The 18,737-nt window shown below is 43.2% G+C and overlaps 2 long non-coding RNA genes across 2 annotated transcripts in view; both read left to right on the top strand.

The window, feature by feature from the left end:
- LOC138972624 (uncharacterized) overlaps positions 1–4,115 on the top strand; it is a 4,697-nt gene extending 582 nt beyond the window's left edge. The window contains exons 2-3 of the long non-coding RNA XR_011457684.1: positions 8–47; positions 3,819–4,115. This is a non-coding gene — a long non-coding RNA (uncharacterized lncRNA). The remainder of the gene's footprint in view (positions 1–7; positions 48–3,818) is intronic.
- A 2,214-nt stretch (positions 4,116–6,329) lies between these two features.
- On the top strand, positions 6,330–15,129 carry LOC138972622 (uncharacterized). Its single transcript, XR_011457683.1, has 4 exons — positions 6,330–6,481; positions 8,787–8,928; positions 9,762–9,907; positions 15,007–15,129. It is a non-coding gene; the product is annotated as an uncharacterized lncRNA (long non-coding RNA).
- Positions 15,130–18,737: the final 3,608 nt, after the last annotated feature.

Below are 18,737 nucleotides of genomic sequence, written 5' to 3'. Positions count from 1 at the left end.
TTTGCAGATGATTTCTTCAGCAAGCCATTATGACGGGTAATTCAAAGGTGAGAAGGATCACGATTAATCAATGTCAGTGCATCCTGGCTGGTCCATGAGAGTGGGAAATCTGTGGGTTGATCTGTAACCAAATCAAACCAATAAATTTCATTTTTGTAGAGCTCCAGCCTGGCATTTAATATTATAAATGATGAGAAAGACTACATGGGTCATTGGGTGAACATTCCATTGTCAGAAATGTGTGATTGGGTTTGTTAATTGTTGGATGCTTAACGCCCAGTCCACAACTATAGGCGACCTCAGGGATGACTCATGATAGGGTTATTAAACGGGAAAATACAGGTGTATGAACATAGGGCGGCAGAAACAAAACACCCTCGCGGGGCCGGAGAATTAAGCGACCCCTGAAAACTAAAAGGGCTTAACCCCCTGTCCACCCTAACCGTTATGACTGCTTAAATGTTATCTGTCCCTCCGTTCGGTTGTTCATCTGGCTGTCTGTCCGTCTTACTGTCTGTGCACGCCGGAGAAAAATATAACTTTAAAGATGCACAGAGTTGAAGTCTAAATCAACAGTATTTTGATAATTATGTATATGAGACAATGACAAAAGGTGACGTTTTCATGTCAGTATGTCCCAAATGACATCACCAGTGCATTTTTCATTCTATCTAATCTGTTTTCGTTCTGTTTTTTCTAATAACATGCGTTAACAATTGATTGCCAACTGGAATGGAAGAGCACAAAAAGTGTAACTTGATATGTAGTTTCTCTAGAGGGAAAAACATCTTCCACTTTCATGTCAGTGTGTCCCATGCAACATACATTTGCCAAACAGCTATGTGTAAGTAGATTATTTGTTAGTGGTATAGAAAATACAGATCAACAATCAAAGTCAGTTTTCACATTCATTTTCTACCTATTTCTTATTTGTTTATTCTTTTGGCAATGGTGAAATGTCAGCAATCGTGTGTCATTCGGGACAGTAGACATGACACCTGACCTTTTGTCACTGTCTCATATACATTTTATAATTTATTAATATACTGGTAATGTTTATTTAGTCAAAAAACTTAATTTTGCACAAGATATCACTGCGTACATATATGACCATTTTTACCTGCCGAAACAAATCACCTTACCTCTTGCTCTCACTGTTCTAGAACTGTGACGTCATTTCACATTTTCAGTACACTCTAGCTTAGTTACACACAGTCAATGTGAAGAAAGTCTCCACTTTGACTGCCAAATTTTGCGATTCTGAATGTTGTTCAGTCAGCAGTTGTGAAAATAATAGTGAAATAAAGCAAGACCTGTTGCTGTTCTTCAACTTCAAGAATACCAGTATGAGTTGTATTGCAGTGATGCAAGCAAGGAATTAGTAAACAATCAACTGTATTTAGTGGAGTCTCATCAGGCTTTGGTGTGATCATGAAAACCGAATTCATACTACAGTAGAACCCCATATTTACGACTTTGGAAAAACCTTGACAATTAGGTCGTTAAAAAAGGGGTGGGGGTGGGGGGGTGTCTTAAAAATGTACTGTTATGTACTGTCAATGTACACACACAAACACACAGTTGCAGTTTACAGTCATATCTACACACACACACACCCAAACACATTACAGCAGAACAACTTTAACTCAAGTTTCTAAGAAAATTTACTCATGGCGTAATGCTCGCTCCCCGCCGAGTGAAGCACATTTGACATTGTGGCGCAACCAGTAAAATCCGAATGTCCTGCTCGATAGAAAGCATAACGACTTTTCTCCCGAATCATGTTTCTGCTCACAGGAATGTTTCTTCGCCGTGCATCGCTAAACTTGTCTCATACATGATCGTTGAGGTCTTCGTACAGGCACCTTTCTTTGCGTACTTTCGCTTCGCTATCCTTCTCCCCATCTTGATAACACCGAGTCTTTATTCTTGACGATACACAGGATTTGCGTCTTCCCGACTCCTAAGTAAGTCGCCACGGATTGCCATTTCGCTCGATTAGCGATTACTTTATTACCTCTCTACTCAAGAGTTGGCGCTTTTCTCTTTATTTCGCGAATTCAGCTTAGACACGTTTTGATAACATAATCATAGATTCTGTACCATCTGTGGCATAGGCCTATCACTCACAGTCACATTTATATTTGAAAAAAATTCACCTACTGCCCGTTGAATCATGAATGCACTGTTACGAGAATTAATAAACACTTAAAGCAGATGCCATCAGAATCTGAATGTCTAAACTCTAAAAGAAACATTTACAACAGGGCATGGTTTTCTAGTTTGCTTACTTTTTTGAGTCACTTGAGAAAAAGTGACTCTATGTAATCTGTCAGTGTTAGTCTGTCCGGCCGGCCGGCCGGCCGTCCGGCCGGCCGTCCGTAGACACCACCTTAACGTTGGACTTTTCTCGGAAACTATCAAAGCGATCGGGCTCATATTTTGTTTAGTCGTGACCTCCAATGACCTCTACACTTTAACGATGGTTTCGTTGACCTTTGACCTTTTTCAAGGTCACAGGTCAGCGTCAAAGGAAAAATTAGACATTTTATATCTTTGACAAAGTTCATCGGATGTGATTGAAACTTTGTAGGATTATTCTTTACATCAAAGTATTTACATCTGTAGCCTTTTACGAACGTTATCAGAAAAACAAGGGAGATAACTAGCCTTTTCTGTTCGGCAACACACAACTTAACGTTGGGCTTTTCTCGGAAACTATAAAAGTGACCGGGCTCAAATTTTATGTGAACGTGACTCATTGTGTTGTGAATAGCAATTTCTTCCTGTCCATCTGATGCCTCATATAATATTCAGAACTGCGAAAGTGACTCGATCGAGCGTTTGCTCTTCTTGTTTTTATAAAGACTTACAAAGTGCTCGCGATTGTCTCTTTTGGTACACTCTAAGTCATTACGGTAGCCCACCAAGTACTGTTATGATGTCAAGTCTTATGTCACACCATGGACTGGGTGGCCGAGTGGTAACGCACTTGCGCTCGGAATCGAGAGGTTGCGTGTTCGACCCTGGGTCAGGCCGCTATTTTCTCCCCCCTTTCCTAACCTAGGTGGTGGGTTCAAGTGCTAGTCTTTCGGATGAGACGAAAAACCGAGGTCCCTTCGTGTACACTACATTGGGGGTGCACGTTAAAGATCCCACGATTGACAAAAGGGTCTTTCCTGGCAAAATTGTATAGGCATAGATAAAAATGTCCACCAAATACCCGTGTGACTTGGAATAATAGGCCGTGAAAAGTAGGATATGCACCGAAATGGCTGCGATCTGCTGGCCGATGTGAATGCGTGATGTATTGTGTAAAAAATTCCATCTCACACGGCATAAATAAATCCCTGCGCCTTGAATATGTGCGCGATATAAAATGGCATAAAAAAATAATAAATAAAAAAATTAAAAAATCCCTGCGCTTAGAACTGTACCCACGGAATACGCGCGATATAAGCCTCATATTGATTGATTGATGTCAAGCACCAAGTCCAAAATTTCCAGGTCTGCTCATTCACTTTTGATAAATAAAAATAATACAAATTGGCGATGCTCATTTTTGTGAAATTATTTTCAGATTGATATAAAAGCAACTTCATTCTACCTCTGTTAATTTTCCCTTCGTACTACTTCAGTGCATCTTTAGTTTAAAGTGAGGCCACCTCCAAAACTATGTTCATACCTCAACCATACATTTCATGATGTTGGATCTAGGCTGTTTGCATTCTTCAATTTCTTGTCAGCTGAATTTTCCTCTCAGCATTAATATTGACAGTTCTGGCTCTCCACTACTTGAACCTTTTGTTTTTCAACAGGGTGTCACATGGTGCCAAAGAGACCCATGAAACCAGGGTATCCAAAGCGTCGGCAGAGAGGCAAAAGAGGAGGGAAAAGAGGACGTTCGAGTCTTCATACTCATCACTACCTTCTAGGTTAGCCTCATTTTCATTGTCTTTTGCACATGGGATCAGCTCCATGATTAGCTAGGTCTACGTTTCCCAGGTGTATGTTCCTTCAGGTCTCTATTCCTCGAGTCCTTTATTTCCCCCCATTCCCTCTGGTCTCAGTTCCCCAGGTGTATGTTCCCTCCAGGGCCAGGGAACAAAGCCCTGCGGGACATTAACCCGGGGAAACACGGACCTGCTCCCATTGTGTCTTTGGGCTGAAGGCTCACGCTCCTATTTGTGACAGTCCATCACAAAATCAGTCTTTAAGTCGAAATTTGGATGATTTGAGTTAGTTATTATTTTGAAATTGTTAGTCTTTCCTGGATGTTTTAAAAAAAATTAAAGCTCTAGGTCAATAAATAACGATATTACGGCCATTTTTATGAAAGAAGTTGACCGGCGGCCATTTTGAGAAATCGGGCTTGAAAGTTTTGGAAGGCACCAGCTTCACATTTTCCTTAGCAACGGGGGTTGAAAATTAACCTCACCCTTCCAAATGTTGCACAAGTGTACTTTGATCTTTCATGCATCATTTAAATGCAAAACGAAGGGTTAAAAGAACAATTATCACCATTTTTGAAGGCTTTGTTTACATCATACATGTGTAGGAAAACAGTCAAATACAGGTCATACACATCAGCAAACATTTTCACTGTCATTATCAGGAATAAAGAGGTTACATGCATCTCACCTACGTTTTTGTCCATTAGTTTGACAAACACTTGAGCAAAATCAACTTACATACACGTACTTGTATCAATCACTTTGTTGGCATCGAATAGGAATACGTACAGATCAGAATGTAGATCCCAAACACAGGAACTCCTCCACTGTGACAGTCTGTTCACCACAAAAGCTCTTGCACATCAATGTTGACACCACCTCCAACCTCACCTTTATACATGTCACATGTCTTGCACTGAGAGCTGTAGAGCTACAATTTCCTCCGGATCAAACTGGGTGATACATCCACGACGAGTATTTCCGGGTGCAGCGTCGGGAACTGTAATCTGTTTGCAGCCAGTTCCATTGGCTTTGCAGCAACGAAGGCGAGTTCTCTCGAGCACATCACAGCCCTGTTGCAATTAACGAACTGCAGCATGCACCTCCATCACATCTCCTCTACAACTCGCCTCAACTACGTGTGTTCTTGCAGTTGATGCAGTGCCATTAGAAACGCCAACGGTGTTTTTGACACTGACGAGCGGACGGTCTGTCTCCTCTTGGTCCGCATATTCAGCAAGCGTCACATATTTCGGCATGAGAATCGGAGTCACTGAATCCAGCAACGTCTTCGGCAAAGAAATCCAACAACAAATCTTGGAGTTCGTGGTTATTTTCAAGCGAATCGCAGTTGAGAAGCGCTGTCAATCGGCGTACGTCAGTCATTGTTTTGGTTTCGTTCAGCGAACGGAAATCATACTGTGTTACTTCCCCCTGGACTGATTTGACCAATGAGGAGGCCGTTGCTAGTCCTTTTTGGAAGGCAGACAAAGCTGATTGGTTCAATCTTAAAGTTTGTTTACGTCACGATTTCCTTATTTGGAGGAAGTGGACGGGTATTTTTAACCACTGCACAGCAGGGCGGGAAAGCTGATGCAATAAGCTTTCCGACGGTACCAAACTTGTTGGGGCCCAGTCAGGGATACACTAAGCAAATTATCGGTCAAAGTGAGGCATTTTGATGTCATGCTGGACTTTTTTGATGAATGTATTGCATTTAAATCCAATAATTTAACTATTTAGCGATTGATTTTGGCATATTTGTTTGGTTGTCATGTAATTTGGGGTCTACAGAACACGTTTCTGCAAAAAAGTGAATTTCACCCAGATAGACCCTCAGTGCCTTTTCCTCGAACTAGCTCGCTTTCGTCTGGTGCGACTTAAGACTGGTTTCGTGGTGGACCGTCACATTTGTGACCAAGTGTAACCATGCTAGCCTTTCACACTTGTAAAAAACTTGGTCTGCATCGTTTTAAGATAAAGCAAGGACTTGGTTTAGATTCTGTTCTGACATGTTAGATAGTGCCTATATTGTTTTGTTTCCATCAGACTATGACTGCCTAAATGTCATCCGTTCATCTGTCCCTCCATCCGGTTGTTCATCGGGCTGTCTGTCCATCTAACTGTCCGTCCGTCTGGCTACATGTCTGGGCACGATGGGGTTGTCTGTCCCTCCATCAGGTTGTCCGTCTGGCTGTCCGTGCACGCCGGGGAAAAATACAACTTTAACGTGAGGTCACCTCCAAAACTAAATATTTCATACCTCAACAGACTGTCCATGATGTTGGAATGACTTGGATCTAGTCTGTTTGCATTCTTGTCAGCTCAATTTTCCTCTCAGCATTAGTATTGACAGTTCTATATCTCCACTACTTGAACCTTTTGTTTTTTAACAGGTTGTCACATAGTGCCAGAGAGGACAATGAAACCAGGGTACTCAAAGCGTCAGCAGAGAGGCATGAGAGCCGAGGACAAAAGAGGCCGTATGAGTTTTCATCCGATTCTTCATACTCACCACCACAATCTAGGTTAGTCTTATCTTCATTGTCTTTTCTGTCCGGGATCACTTACACGATAACCCATGTCCATGTTCCCCAGGTCCATGTTCCTTCAGGTCTATGTTTGCCCAGGTCTGTGCACAGGCGGAAGGTATCGTTCACTGGACCACTACTTTCATAGAAAGACTACAAGGTATGTCACTCAGCTTCAAGTCGTCTGTGTTCTTGGAGTCGCTTCCTGCGGACAATTTTTGTGTTCAAGGCGGTTTGCCTCTTCCAACAGTCTGTGTAAGGTCAAATAAATACAGTTGAATGATTGTTTTAACTACATCATACATGTATCTTTAATTTTCAGCTGCCGTCTGCTGCAAGTTGTTTTTAACCATCATTTTGACGAATGTTCGTTTGCGAACCGCTACCTGTAGTTGGGAAGAAATCATGCATCCCGCACCGAATATGCATACGGGTGCTCATTGGTCTAAAACATATGTAAATATTGCAGCGAAGGGAAGCTACCCACGGGAGTTTCACTTTAGGTTTTTGTTAGGTTTTTGGTGAAGAACCGTTTGCCAAATCAAAAATAATCATTGAATATCCGGTTATTAACCAATGAGCGCATCGCACTACCAACTCCTCGGACCTACAAATGTTCAGCTTTCCCACGGGATCTAAGTGATATGCCGGCGACAGACGCGTTTGGTCGCACAAAATACGGTTTAAAAACATGCAGCGGACAGGCAGCTAAACATAAAAGGTACAGATAGTTAGAACATTCATTTATCCTGGCATTTGTAAAGTTACAAAGAATCTCGACATTGGCAATTATTATTTGCATAATTTTTTTTGAAGTTAGTGGAGCAAGACTCGAAGCTGAGTGTCATACCTTGTAGTCTTTCTATGAAAGTAGTGGTCCAGTGAACGATACCTTCCGCCTGTGGTCTGTGTTCCCTTGGGTCTATGTTCCTTCAGGTATATATGTTTGCCCAGGTCTATGTTTCATAAGCCAGAAACACAGTCGATCAACTGCAGTTGTCCGAGAGAACCACAGTAATCCGACATTATCGGGTTTCACAAACAAAATTTCAGTCGGCCGACTGCGGGTCATCTCACCTGAAGTCGGCCAAACACGGTGATGCTCTCCCCCCAACACTGTGTTCGGCTTACTGCGGTAAACCGAAAATAAATGTAATTATCCGCACAGTCAATGACACAATGCTCACACTTTGATTATGTTTTCTCTGGCCGATATGAATTCGTGATGTATTGTGTAAAACAATTCCATCTCAAACGGCATAAATAAATCCCTGCGCCTTGAATATGTGCGCAATATAAATTGTATAAAATAAAAATTTTAAAATTTTTTAAAATAAATCCCTGCGCTTAGAACTGTACCCACGGAATACGCGCGACATAAGCCTCATATAGATTGACTTTTTTGGATTGTGAGCCAAACCTTGTGATTGTTCTTCGAAATGTATCTATCATGACGCAGTAATCCAGGAGACAAGTCAGGGTTATGTCTTGAAGACGTCACATTATGGCGTAAGAGGGTTAGACGTCACGCGAAGGAATTACTGAAAGTCTCGATCATTGTTATTTTGAGCGGCCGAGACTAGTTTTTTCTTCCATCGCCATTTCCACGTGCGAATGAGCAAACGGAAGTGGTAATGTTGCTAAATTTAGCCCTCGACTTGGCCATTCGGATTACCGTACAGTTGGTTGACTGCGGTGGTCCGCGGGTGACGGTGATTCGCTCATGAAACGCGCTTTTCGGTGACCCGGCGATCAACCACAGTCGATCGACTGGGCCCCAGGGGCCAGTTTCATAAGATAGCAGTGAACCGACTGACAGTCGATCGACTGCCCAGTCGATCGACTGTGGTTGATTGCCGAGGTCACCGAAAAGCGCGTTTCATAAGAATGAAAACTATTGCACGGGATCAAGTAATTTTTGTTGTCACAAGTTTTCCCCAAACTGGTCTTTGATGTAATGAAAAAGGCAAAGTAGTGACTTCATTAGTTTGCCCAGGTTCCAAAATATAATGAGTCCCCCTCGTATTGCTTTGTTTCTAGCAGACTATGACTGCCTAAATGTCATCCGTTCATCTGTCCCTCCATCCGGTTGTCCGTCTGGCTGTCCGTGCACGCCGGGGAAAAATACAACTTTAACGTGAGGTCACCTCCAAAACTATAATTTATTTCATACCTCAACAGACTGTCCATGATGTTGGAATGACTTGGATCTAGTCTGTTTGCATTCTTGTCAGCAGAATTTTCCTCAACATTAATATTGACAGTTCTATATCTCCACTACTTGAACCTTTTTTTTCAACAGGTTGTCACATAGTGCCAGAGAGGACCATCAAACCAGGGTACCCAAAGCGTCAGCAGAGAGGCGTGAGAGCCGAGGACGAAAGGAGAAAAAAGAGGCCGTTCGAGTCTTCATCCGATTCTTCATACTCACCACCACCATCTAGGTTAGTCTTATCTTCATTGTCTTTTCTGTCCGGGATCACTTACACGATTACCCATGTCCATGTTCCCCAGGTCCATGTTCCCCCAGGTCTATGTTCCTTCAAGTCTATGTTCTCTTAGGTCTATGTTCCTTCAGGTATATGTTTGCCCAGGTCTCTGTTCCCTGAGGTTTATATTTTCCACCATGATTATGTTTTCTCTGGTCTCAGTTCCCTAGTTCTAAATTCCCTAGGTGTATGTTCCCTCCAGGCCCAGGAAACAAAGCCCTGCACAACATTAACCAGGGGAAACAGACCTGCTCCCATTGTGACCTTGGGCTGAAAGCTCACGCTCTTGTTTGTGACCAAGAGTAAACCATGCTTGCCTTTCACACTTGGAGAAAACTGGGTCTGTATCATTTTAAGATAAAGCAAGGACTTGGTTTAGATTTTGTTCTGACATGTTAGATAGTGCCTATATTGCTTTGTTTCCATCTGACTATGACTGCCTACATGTTATCCCTTCATCTGTCCCTCAATTTGATTGTCCGTCTGGCTGTCTGTCCATCTGACTGTCTGTCTATATGACTGGCTGTCTGTCCATTTGTCTGTCTATCTGACGGGTTGTCTGTCCATCTGACTGTCCGTCCGTCTGGCTGTCCCTGCACACCGGGGAAACCTAAAACTTTAATGTGCGGTCACCTCCAAAACCATGTTTCATACTTTAACCAGGCTGTCCATGATGTTGGAATGACTTGGATCTAGTCTGTTTGCATTCTTGTCAGCTGAATTTTCCTCTCAGCATTAATATTGACAGTTCTGGCTCTCCACTACTTGAACCTTTTGTTTTTCAACAGGGTGTCACACAGTGCCAGAGAGGACCATGAAACCAGGATAGCCCAAGGGTCAGCAGAGAGGCATGAAAGCCGAGGACGAAAGAGGAAGAGAGTAAAGAGGCCGTTCGAGTCTTCACCGATTCTTCATACTCACCACCGCCATCTAGGTTAGCCTTATCTTCATTGTCTGTTTGTGTCTGGATTCAGCTTCATCATTACCCAGGTCTGTGTTTCCCCAGGTCTATGTTTCTCCAGGTCCGTTTCTAAGGTCTGTGTTCCCCCAGGTCTGTGTTTCCCTAGGTCTGTGTTCTCCCAGGTCTATGTTTCCCCAGGTCTGTTTCTCAGGTCTGTGTTCCCCCAGGTCTGTTCCTCAGGTCTGTGTTCCCAGACCTGCCTACCCTTACGATTTGGGCGTAACTTACTACGAATGTTAACCCAAACTACGCCACCACGCTTTCCAGAATGGAAGTACGATTTTTAAGAATCCAAAAGTATGATTTTTTGCATCTTATCTCGAAGTAAATCCGATCAGTATAGTTGCTTTCGCAGAGCTTGAGTTTGCGCCTGCGCGAGATCATTTAGCCAATATCCGGTCATTTCCGGTCTGTTCAGCCACAAACAAGATAGACGCTGCCGTTCGCATTACAATGAATTAGCGACGCGTGGAAAATCTGAGTCCCCACGAGACAGACGAATCTGACGAGGAAGCTTGTCACAGTGGTGGTAAAAGGATTGCTGTGAGAAAGAAGACAGCCATTCAACAGAAATACAAAGGCAGCTAAATGAAATCGTGGCCATGCCTAGGACCTTAATCAAAAGGACCAAAGCACGTCTTGTGTTCCCTTTGCCACAGTGACTTTTCGTGTGCACACATTGGAAAATATGACTGTGCATAGCACATCGGGACAGATTATCACAAGGATGCAGTACAGAGAGCTCATAGAAACAAAAAGACGTTCAAATTACCTGTTTCTTTATCAGGAAGTTGAGTGATACAGTAACAAAACTGGAGGGAGAAATTATCCGAGCAGAAGACTTAGTGTCAATGTGCAAAATGATTGCCGAATGGAACCTGATTACACTTTCTTCCAACAGATTACTCTTTTTGGCTTGACTCATTACACCTTGTAATTTTGGGGGTAGGCAGGTCTGTGTTCCCCCAGGTCTGTTCCTCAGGTCTGTGTTTCCTCAGGTCTGTGTTCCCCCAAGTCTGTGTTTCCCCAAGTCTGTGTTTCCCCAGGTCTGTTCTTCAAGTCTGTGTTCCCCCAGGTCTGTTCCTCAGGTCTGTGTTCCCCCAGGTCTGTGTTCCCCCAGGTCTGTTCCCCCAGGTCTGTGTTTCCCCAGGTCTGTGTTTCCTCAGGTCTGTGTTCCCCCAAGTCTGTGTTCCCCCAGGTCTGTTCCTCAGGTCTGTGTTCTCCCAAGTCTGTGTTCCCCCAGGTTTGTTCCTCAGGTCTGTGTTCCCCCAAGTCTGTGTTTCCCCAGGTCTGTTCCCCCAGGTCTGTTTCCCTATGTCTGTGTTCCCCAAGGTCTGTTTCTCAGGTCTGTGTCCCCCCAGGTCTTGGAGTCCAGCTCTGGTAATGAAGCTGGTGGTCTTATGAAGAGCCTCCACAGGTCCATGCAGCTTCTCATGAAGGGGCACCGGCCTGGTCCAGATCTCTCTCCTCAGGGGCTGGAGATTCCTGCAGTCCTGCAGGATGTGGGCTGCATCCTGCTCTGCGTCTAAACAGGGACACATGGGGGAGGGCACGGCTCGCAGTTTTTTGTGCAGGTGTTGTTGCATTCTGTTGTGCCCTGTTCTCAGGCGAAAAATGACTACCTGTTCAGGTCTTGACAGTTGGTGGTTGCTGTCGTGCGTTGGGGGGGGGGGGGGGTTTAAGCAGAGACTTTATGACGGTTTTCATCTCTGTGGAGCTCACTGGGTTTTCTTCTTGTTCGTCCTCCGCACCCAGTTTGGCCATTTTATCCGCTTGTTCGTTCCCCTCTATCCCGCAGTGTTAGGGGACCCACTGCAATATCAATCAATATGAAGCTTATATAGCGCGTATTCCGTGGGTACAGTTCTAAGCGCTTGTCGAATACAGTCTTCAGACAAGTGATGTTATGAAGTGTCGTTGTAAGCTGTGGCAGTGTGTTGTTGTTGACTGCTTGCAGCACAGACAAGGTATCAGTCAGGAAGACAACTTGGGTGTCGGGATTGACCTTGCTGCGTGGATCAGCGCTTCTACCTCTGCTTTGTAGCTGGTTTGTTTGTTTGTTTGCTTAACGCCCAGCCGACCACGAAGGGCCATATCAGGGCGGTTCTGTAGTTGGTGCAGTGGAGGCCAGTTGGTATAGCCTCTGCTTGCCACTCTCCACTGGGGTGTTGGATGTAGACACCAGCTCCTCCTCTCTTGACGGCATCTGTGGCGGACCCATCTGTAAAGACCCGCATCCATGCTTCTTGGGGGTATCTTTCGTCGAGCATGGCAAGTGTCAGGGCTTCCTTCTGCACATCGCTCTGTTCATCTTTTGTTGTGAGATGAGGAACTGTGGTCTGGATGGACACGTTTTCAAGGTTGTTTTTCCAGGGTGGTTCTTCAAGGGAGAAGTGTGATGGGTGAACTTTGCTTGGTGTTCTCTCTTCAGGGCCCGTGTCTCAGTTGCAAAGCTTGATCTCTTTAGCCTGCTAGAAGAGAGCTGCTTTATCCTTGCATTCATTTGGTGGTCTGGAATGCACTGGTACTTGATGTCTTGTACCATCGCTTTGCATTCTCTTCTCTTGCTGAGTGGAGGTATGCCGGTCACCTGTTGCATCTTGTCTATTGGGGTTGTCTTCATAGCGCCTGTGATGATTCTCATCGCTTGATTTTGGACTATCTCTAGGGTTTGAAGGTGCGTCTTGGCTGCTGTCATCCAAGAGCTAGATCCGTACTCAAGGTGAGGTCGTACGGTCCCCTGGTACACTGTCTTGAGGATCTTTTCGTTTGCGCCCCATTGTGATCCTGCCAGTTTCCTCATGATGTTCAGTTTTCTTCTGGCTTTTGCTTCCGCATTCATGATGTGATGTTGCCATGTCATGCGTTTGTCATATGTGACTCCGAGGTAAGTTTGCTGGTCTTCAAACTTCAGTGGCGTGTCACCCAACGTCAGTCTTCCAGGTTGTACTTTGGCGGAGAGTGTGAAGAGAGTAGCTGTTGTCTTGTCTCTGTTGATGGTTACACACCAGTTGTCTGTCCAAGCTGCAACTTTCTCGAGGGCAAGTTGCATCCTGTAGGTCGCAGTTGTTGCATGCTCCTCAGTGCACCAGAGAACAAGGTCATCAGCATACAGTGCTGCATGGACTCTACTGGGCAACTCGGGCATTCAACAGAAATACAAAGGCAGCTAGCTAAATGAAATCGTGGCCATGCCTAGGACCTTAATCAAAAGGACCAAAGCACGTCTTGTGTTCCCTTTGCCACTGTGACTTTTCGTGTGCACACATTGGAAAATATGACTGTGCATAGCCAGGGCCTAGCATTGTAAGCTGTTCGGCTTACTTTACGCCGAAATAACATCTCCAGTACGCGGAACTCGATTTGGTGTACTCCGAAATGCAAAAACCTGTTATTCCCAAACGGTAAACCCAAACAGTCCCAGCTTTCGTTTTGTGCGCTGTTCGGTTCAATTCTCAATCGGTTTGACAGTTTGCTTGAGCACGCACTTCCTGTGGCATCGCGCGACCATGCTTTGTGCCGGTGTTTTGTGGCTCTAGACTTGAAATAATGTCTCGAAGCGACATTGTTGAACGTGGTCAGCCATTCAGTGACAAAGAATCTAGGTATTCCTGGAAGTGGGAATGGCACTTTCAGGCCAAATAACACAAGATTGTCAGTTTTCTTGTTTTCTGTCTGTGTTTTGCTTGTTGGTGAAGGCATAATTTAGTTGCTCAATCTTCTTGGGGGGGGGGGGGGGGTCATTTTAGGTAAAAAAATCTCAATTTATTTTTCAAATTTTCTATGAGTTTTTTTCTATTTCACCACTATATATATTTATATTTCTTCTTTTTTTTCCCCCACCAGGGGCCAGACCCCCGCCTTTGTAAGCTGAACTCACTTTTTCCAATGCTAGGCCCTGATAGCACATCGGGACAAATGATCACAAGGATGCAGTACAGAGAGCTCATAGACGTTCAAATTACCTGTTTCTTTATCAGGAAGTTGAGTGATACAGTAACAAAACTGGAAGGAGAAATTATCCGAGCAGAAGACTTAGTGACAATGTGCGAAATGATTGCCGAATGGAACCTGAATACACTTTCTTCCAACAGATTACTCTTTTTGGCTTGACTCATTACACCTTGTAATTTTGGGGGTAGGCAGGTCTGTGTTCCCCCAGGTCTGTTCCTCAGGTCTGTGTTTCCCCAGGTCTGTTCCTCAGGTCTGTGTTCCCCCAAGTCTGTGTTTCCCCAGGTGTGTTCCTCAAGTCTGTGTTCCCCCAGGTCTGTTCCTCAGGTCTATGTTCCCCCAGGTATGTGTTCCCGCAGGTCTGTGTTTCCCCAAGTCTGTGTTTCCCCAGGTCTGTGTTCTCCCAGGTCTGTTCCTCAGGTCTGTGTTCTCCCAAGTCTGTGTTCCCCCAGGTTTGTTCCTCAGGTCTGTGTTCCCCCAAGTCTGTGTTTCCCCAGGTCTGTTCCCCCAGGTCTGTTTCTCAGGTCTGTGTTCCCCAGGTCTGTTTCCCTATGTCTGTGTTCCACAAGATCTGTTTCTCAGGTCTGTGTTCCCCCAGGTATGCTCCCCAAGGTATGTGTTCCCCCAGGTCTGTGATCCCCCAGGTCTGTGTTCCCCCAGTTATGTTTCTCAGGTCTGTGTTCCACCAGGTCTGTTCCTCAGGTCTGTGTTTCCCCAGGTCTGTTCCCCAGGTCTGTGTTCCCCCAAGTCTGTGTTCCCCCTGGTGTGTTCTTCAGGTCTGTGTTCCTCCAGGTCTGTTCCTCAGGTTAGTCATCCCCCAGATCTCTGTTCCCTGAGGTCAAATTTCCTCTGTGTCTCTCTTTCCCAAGGTCTATATACTAATAAATAATGTTATGTGTGTGTGTGTGTGTGTGTGTTTTTTTTAATGATTAATGTGTCCATCACCTTCGCAATATACTCTCACTCTCTCTTTCTCTCTCTGTTTTTTCCCTCTATGTCACTCAAACTTTGCTTGCAACAACTGCATTTTTGAATATAATTCTTCCTGTCCAATTGTTGTGAGTAAGATTATGTTGTCTCACACTCTTACCCTAACCTTTGTGGGATGTTGTATTCTGCAGATTCAGGATGCCGATCATCTCTTTGCCAGCCAAAGCAAGTCCTTTCAAGTGACCATTCAAGTGACCATTCAAGTGACCATTCAAGTGTTCAGTTTCCTGCTCTACTCAAAGAGGCACTGTCAGGTGGGGGGGGGGGGGGGGGGTGGGGGCGGAGATAAATGCAAAAAACATTGTTGTATTTTTTGCCAACAAGTCAATGTAAAAATGTCTACCCACCTTGAATGAGTTCACAAAGAAGAGCCAGAGGTAGCTCAGATTTTGGCAGTGAAAAAAGAAACTTGCTTCGCCGACAAGCTTACCTTGGATCCACGAGTCGTCGCCATCTTGAAACTGCAACTCGTCAGTAACTAGAGTTATCTGTCCTTGGGCTGTGTGTTTCGGCAAGTCGGAAACTTTTTCACACGCTTTGGTGTGTGAACTAATATACACACAAAATTGACGAAAGTGCACAAAAAGGTTCCAGCCTTGAAAACTTCTGAGAACCCTCATTTGACACTTTTCTGCTAGAAACAGTAGTAAACAAAGTGGGTCCCTATTTCATAAACCGACTTTTTTTTAAAACAGTTTTTTGAAAAGGTAATTGGAAAAATGAAAGACGATGACATTTTCAGATTCGCTTCTCTTAAAGGCTGCCCTTTACGTAGCGTTCATTAATTAATTCCTATTGTTTACATGTGCCAATAATGTTATAAAACTGTACCTAAAGGGATATAATAAAGATTGGCTGTAGCTTTCGAACACAGAAAAAATTATTGCAGTATTGCAAAGTGGTGTTGATAGTGTCGAATGTAAACGGAACAGTCTCAAAGTGAAAGTGGATGTTTTCCGGAAATTGCGAAGTTAACAAGAATACAGAAAAGCTCGCTTTCCTGCTTAGCACAATACACTACCGCGCTAATCTGGCGTGTCAATATCACTACGTTTTGCACGTGGAAGGTGAGCGATTACCCCCCGCGGGTTAGGGGGAAGAATTTACCCGATGCTCCCCATGTCGTAAGAGGCGACTAACGGATTTTGTTTCTCCTTTTACCCTTTTTAAGTGTTTCTTGTATAGAATATTATATAGTCAATTTTTGTACAGAATTTAGTCAAGCAGTATGTAAGAAATGTTAAGTCCTTTGTACTGGAAACTTGAATTCTCCCAGTTAGGTAATATATTGTACTACGTTGCAAGCCCTTGGAGCAAATTTTTGATTAGTGCTTTTGTGAACAAGAAACAATTGACAAGTGGCTCTATCCCATCTTCCCCCTTTCCCCGTCGCGAAATAACCCTTCGTGGTTGAAAACGACGTTAAACACCAAATTAAGAAAGAAAGGTGAGCGATTTCCTTCACGCGGGGATTGACGAAGCTGTACTGTCTGTGTTGACAGTCTAAAAATAGCCTAAGTCCTGGAGAACTGTTGCTAAACATAGCAATAAACTTTATAAAGAATTAATTATTTCTCGTAATTGGTAAGGACTTCAAACCTAAAACTTTGCAGGAAGCTTAATTTATACATCCCCGCAACGATGGGAAAAGCCCTGGAAGTAATTAAAATTATTAAATAGGACTATGTCAGCCTTTAAAGTATGGGGAAAGACTGTTCTCAAGAAGACACATTGATAAGTTGCAGACTCCCCGAACTTGGAAGACTTTCTAAGATATTGAGGGATACGTCTGGAATGATAATTAGTACTATCAACCAGGCTATAGCATGGTTACACTTGGTCACAAACAGGAGTGTACTCCGAATGATATGGTTTTTGGAGACACTGGAAGATAGTCAATGTTTTTAAATTGCTATATGTGTGTGTTACAATATTGGTTGAAAATAACAATAATGAATGAAAACAGGATACCAAGAAAAGCGTATAATATGCTCTTGAAGTTGGATGAAAAGGATTAAACAAATTGGGCCACCAATGTTCACCTGGGTTTGTATAGATTTGGATTTGTATGGGAAAACCCAGGAGTTCAGTCAATCCCTGTATTTGTTCAAACATGTATGCAATGGTTAATTGATTGCAATGTCAAAATTGGTCCAGCCGCAAGACCCTTGCAAGTTTTCGAATGGGATTAGCAGTTACAGAGCCAAATAAGCACAGCCATGATAAAACTAAATTAACTACGGCATTTTTCTGTCCTTTTTGTAAAACATGTATTGAAAGTGATGTGCATTTTGTATTTGTATGCCTAGCGTATGAAGATTTGCGTGCAGAGTTGATTGCAGCAAAATAATACAGGATACCATGTATGTTTCGATTGTCAACACAATTGTACAGTCACAGAACCCTGCGCAGCTGCACATGTTAGAAAACTGGCCATTTTTTATTTGAAAGCCAAAAACACAAAAAGAAGTTGTATTTGGTTAAGTTGATGGTATTGTAATACGTTTTGTCCAGGAAAACTATGTCAGTTTATTACATGACAACATTTGTTTTATTGATCACACGTTCATATTTTTTGCAAGAGCGTATATATAGTTATCGTATGTTAAAAAGGTATGTGAATATGCGGATGATTGGGGAACAAATGCAGCGGACATGCATGTGAAATTCATGAAGAAGTGTCAGATATGCATGCACATGTGACTAACCCAGTACCCCCCGTGGGTTAGGGGGAGTCCCATATTGGTTGGGACTAGAAAGAATTTACCCGATGCTACCCTGCATGTCGTAAGAGGCGACTAACGGTTCTGTTTCTTCTCTTCTTTTGTCTTATTTCTGCCTTACCAGTCCTTTCACCTATATTTCCTTCCAAGAAAACTCTCCCTACTATTCCCTGCAGTTTTCCAATTCTTTTCTTGTTGTCTTATTTCTACCTGACTGGATCCATCACCTTTATTTCACTTACCAAAAGTCTTCTTTTCCACATCCTTATTTCTCTGCACCCCGCATGTCGTATGAGGCGACTAACGGATTCTGTTTCTCCTTTAACCCTTGTTGAGTGGTTCTTGTATAGAATATAGTCAATGTTTGTAAAGATTTTAGTCAAGCAGTATGTAAGAAATGTTTAGTCCTTTGTACTGGAAACTTGCATTCTCCCAGTAAGGTCATATATTGTACTACGTTGCAAGCTCCTGGAGCAATTTTTTTGATTAGTGCTTTTGTGAACAAGAAACACTTAACAAGTGGCTCTATCCCATCTCCCCCCTTTCCCCTATCCCATCTCCCCCTTTCCCTCGTCGCGATATAACCTTCGTGGTTGAAAACGACGTTAAACACCAAATAAATAAAGAAAGAAAGACTAACCCAGTATCAAGTATGCCTGTGTGCCGAATATTTTCATATGAATTTCTGTTTGTTAATGTTATGGTGTATCACCCTATTTATGGGCTGAGGAATAAGTATTCTTGAGTCCTGAATACCTGAGGCATGTACATATATACTTTTATGCAGTATATGCTTTTGTTTTCTTCCAAGACAAATTACCAGAAGGAATGTCACTAGTTTTCGTATACTGTTTGAATTCCATGGACCATTTTCACCAAAGGGATTACTGAATAATCTCATGTCTGTTGTAAATTTTGGCCCATGACTTGTGGAGATATTACAATTTGGTGAAAATTAGGCTCGTTTTATGTAAAATATGCTGATTATTTGTTATTTTAGTTTCATCATTTTTCATAAATGTGCTTGGTTAATGTTTCAAATTAAATTTGCTGTTGTAGTTCATTCGGTGTTTTGCTCACAAAAAGTGTTTTGTCAGTTAACATTGATTTAAATAAAATTGGCTGACTAAACTTGATCC

This window comes from Littorina saxatilis, linkage group LG8, assembly GCF_037325665.1.
Source record: "Littorina saxatilis isolate snail1 linkage group LG8, US_GU_Lsax_2.0, whole genome shotgun sequence".
NCBI classification, from domain to species: Eukaryota; Metazoa; Mollusca; class Gastropoda; order Littorinimorpha; family Littorinidae; genus Littorina; species Littorina saxatilis.
Note: the sequence above shows the minus strand (reverse complement) of the source record. Positions and strands in the feature narration are given on the sequence as shown.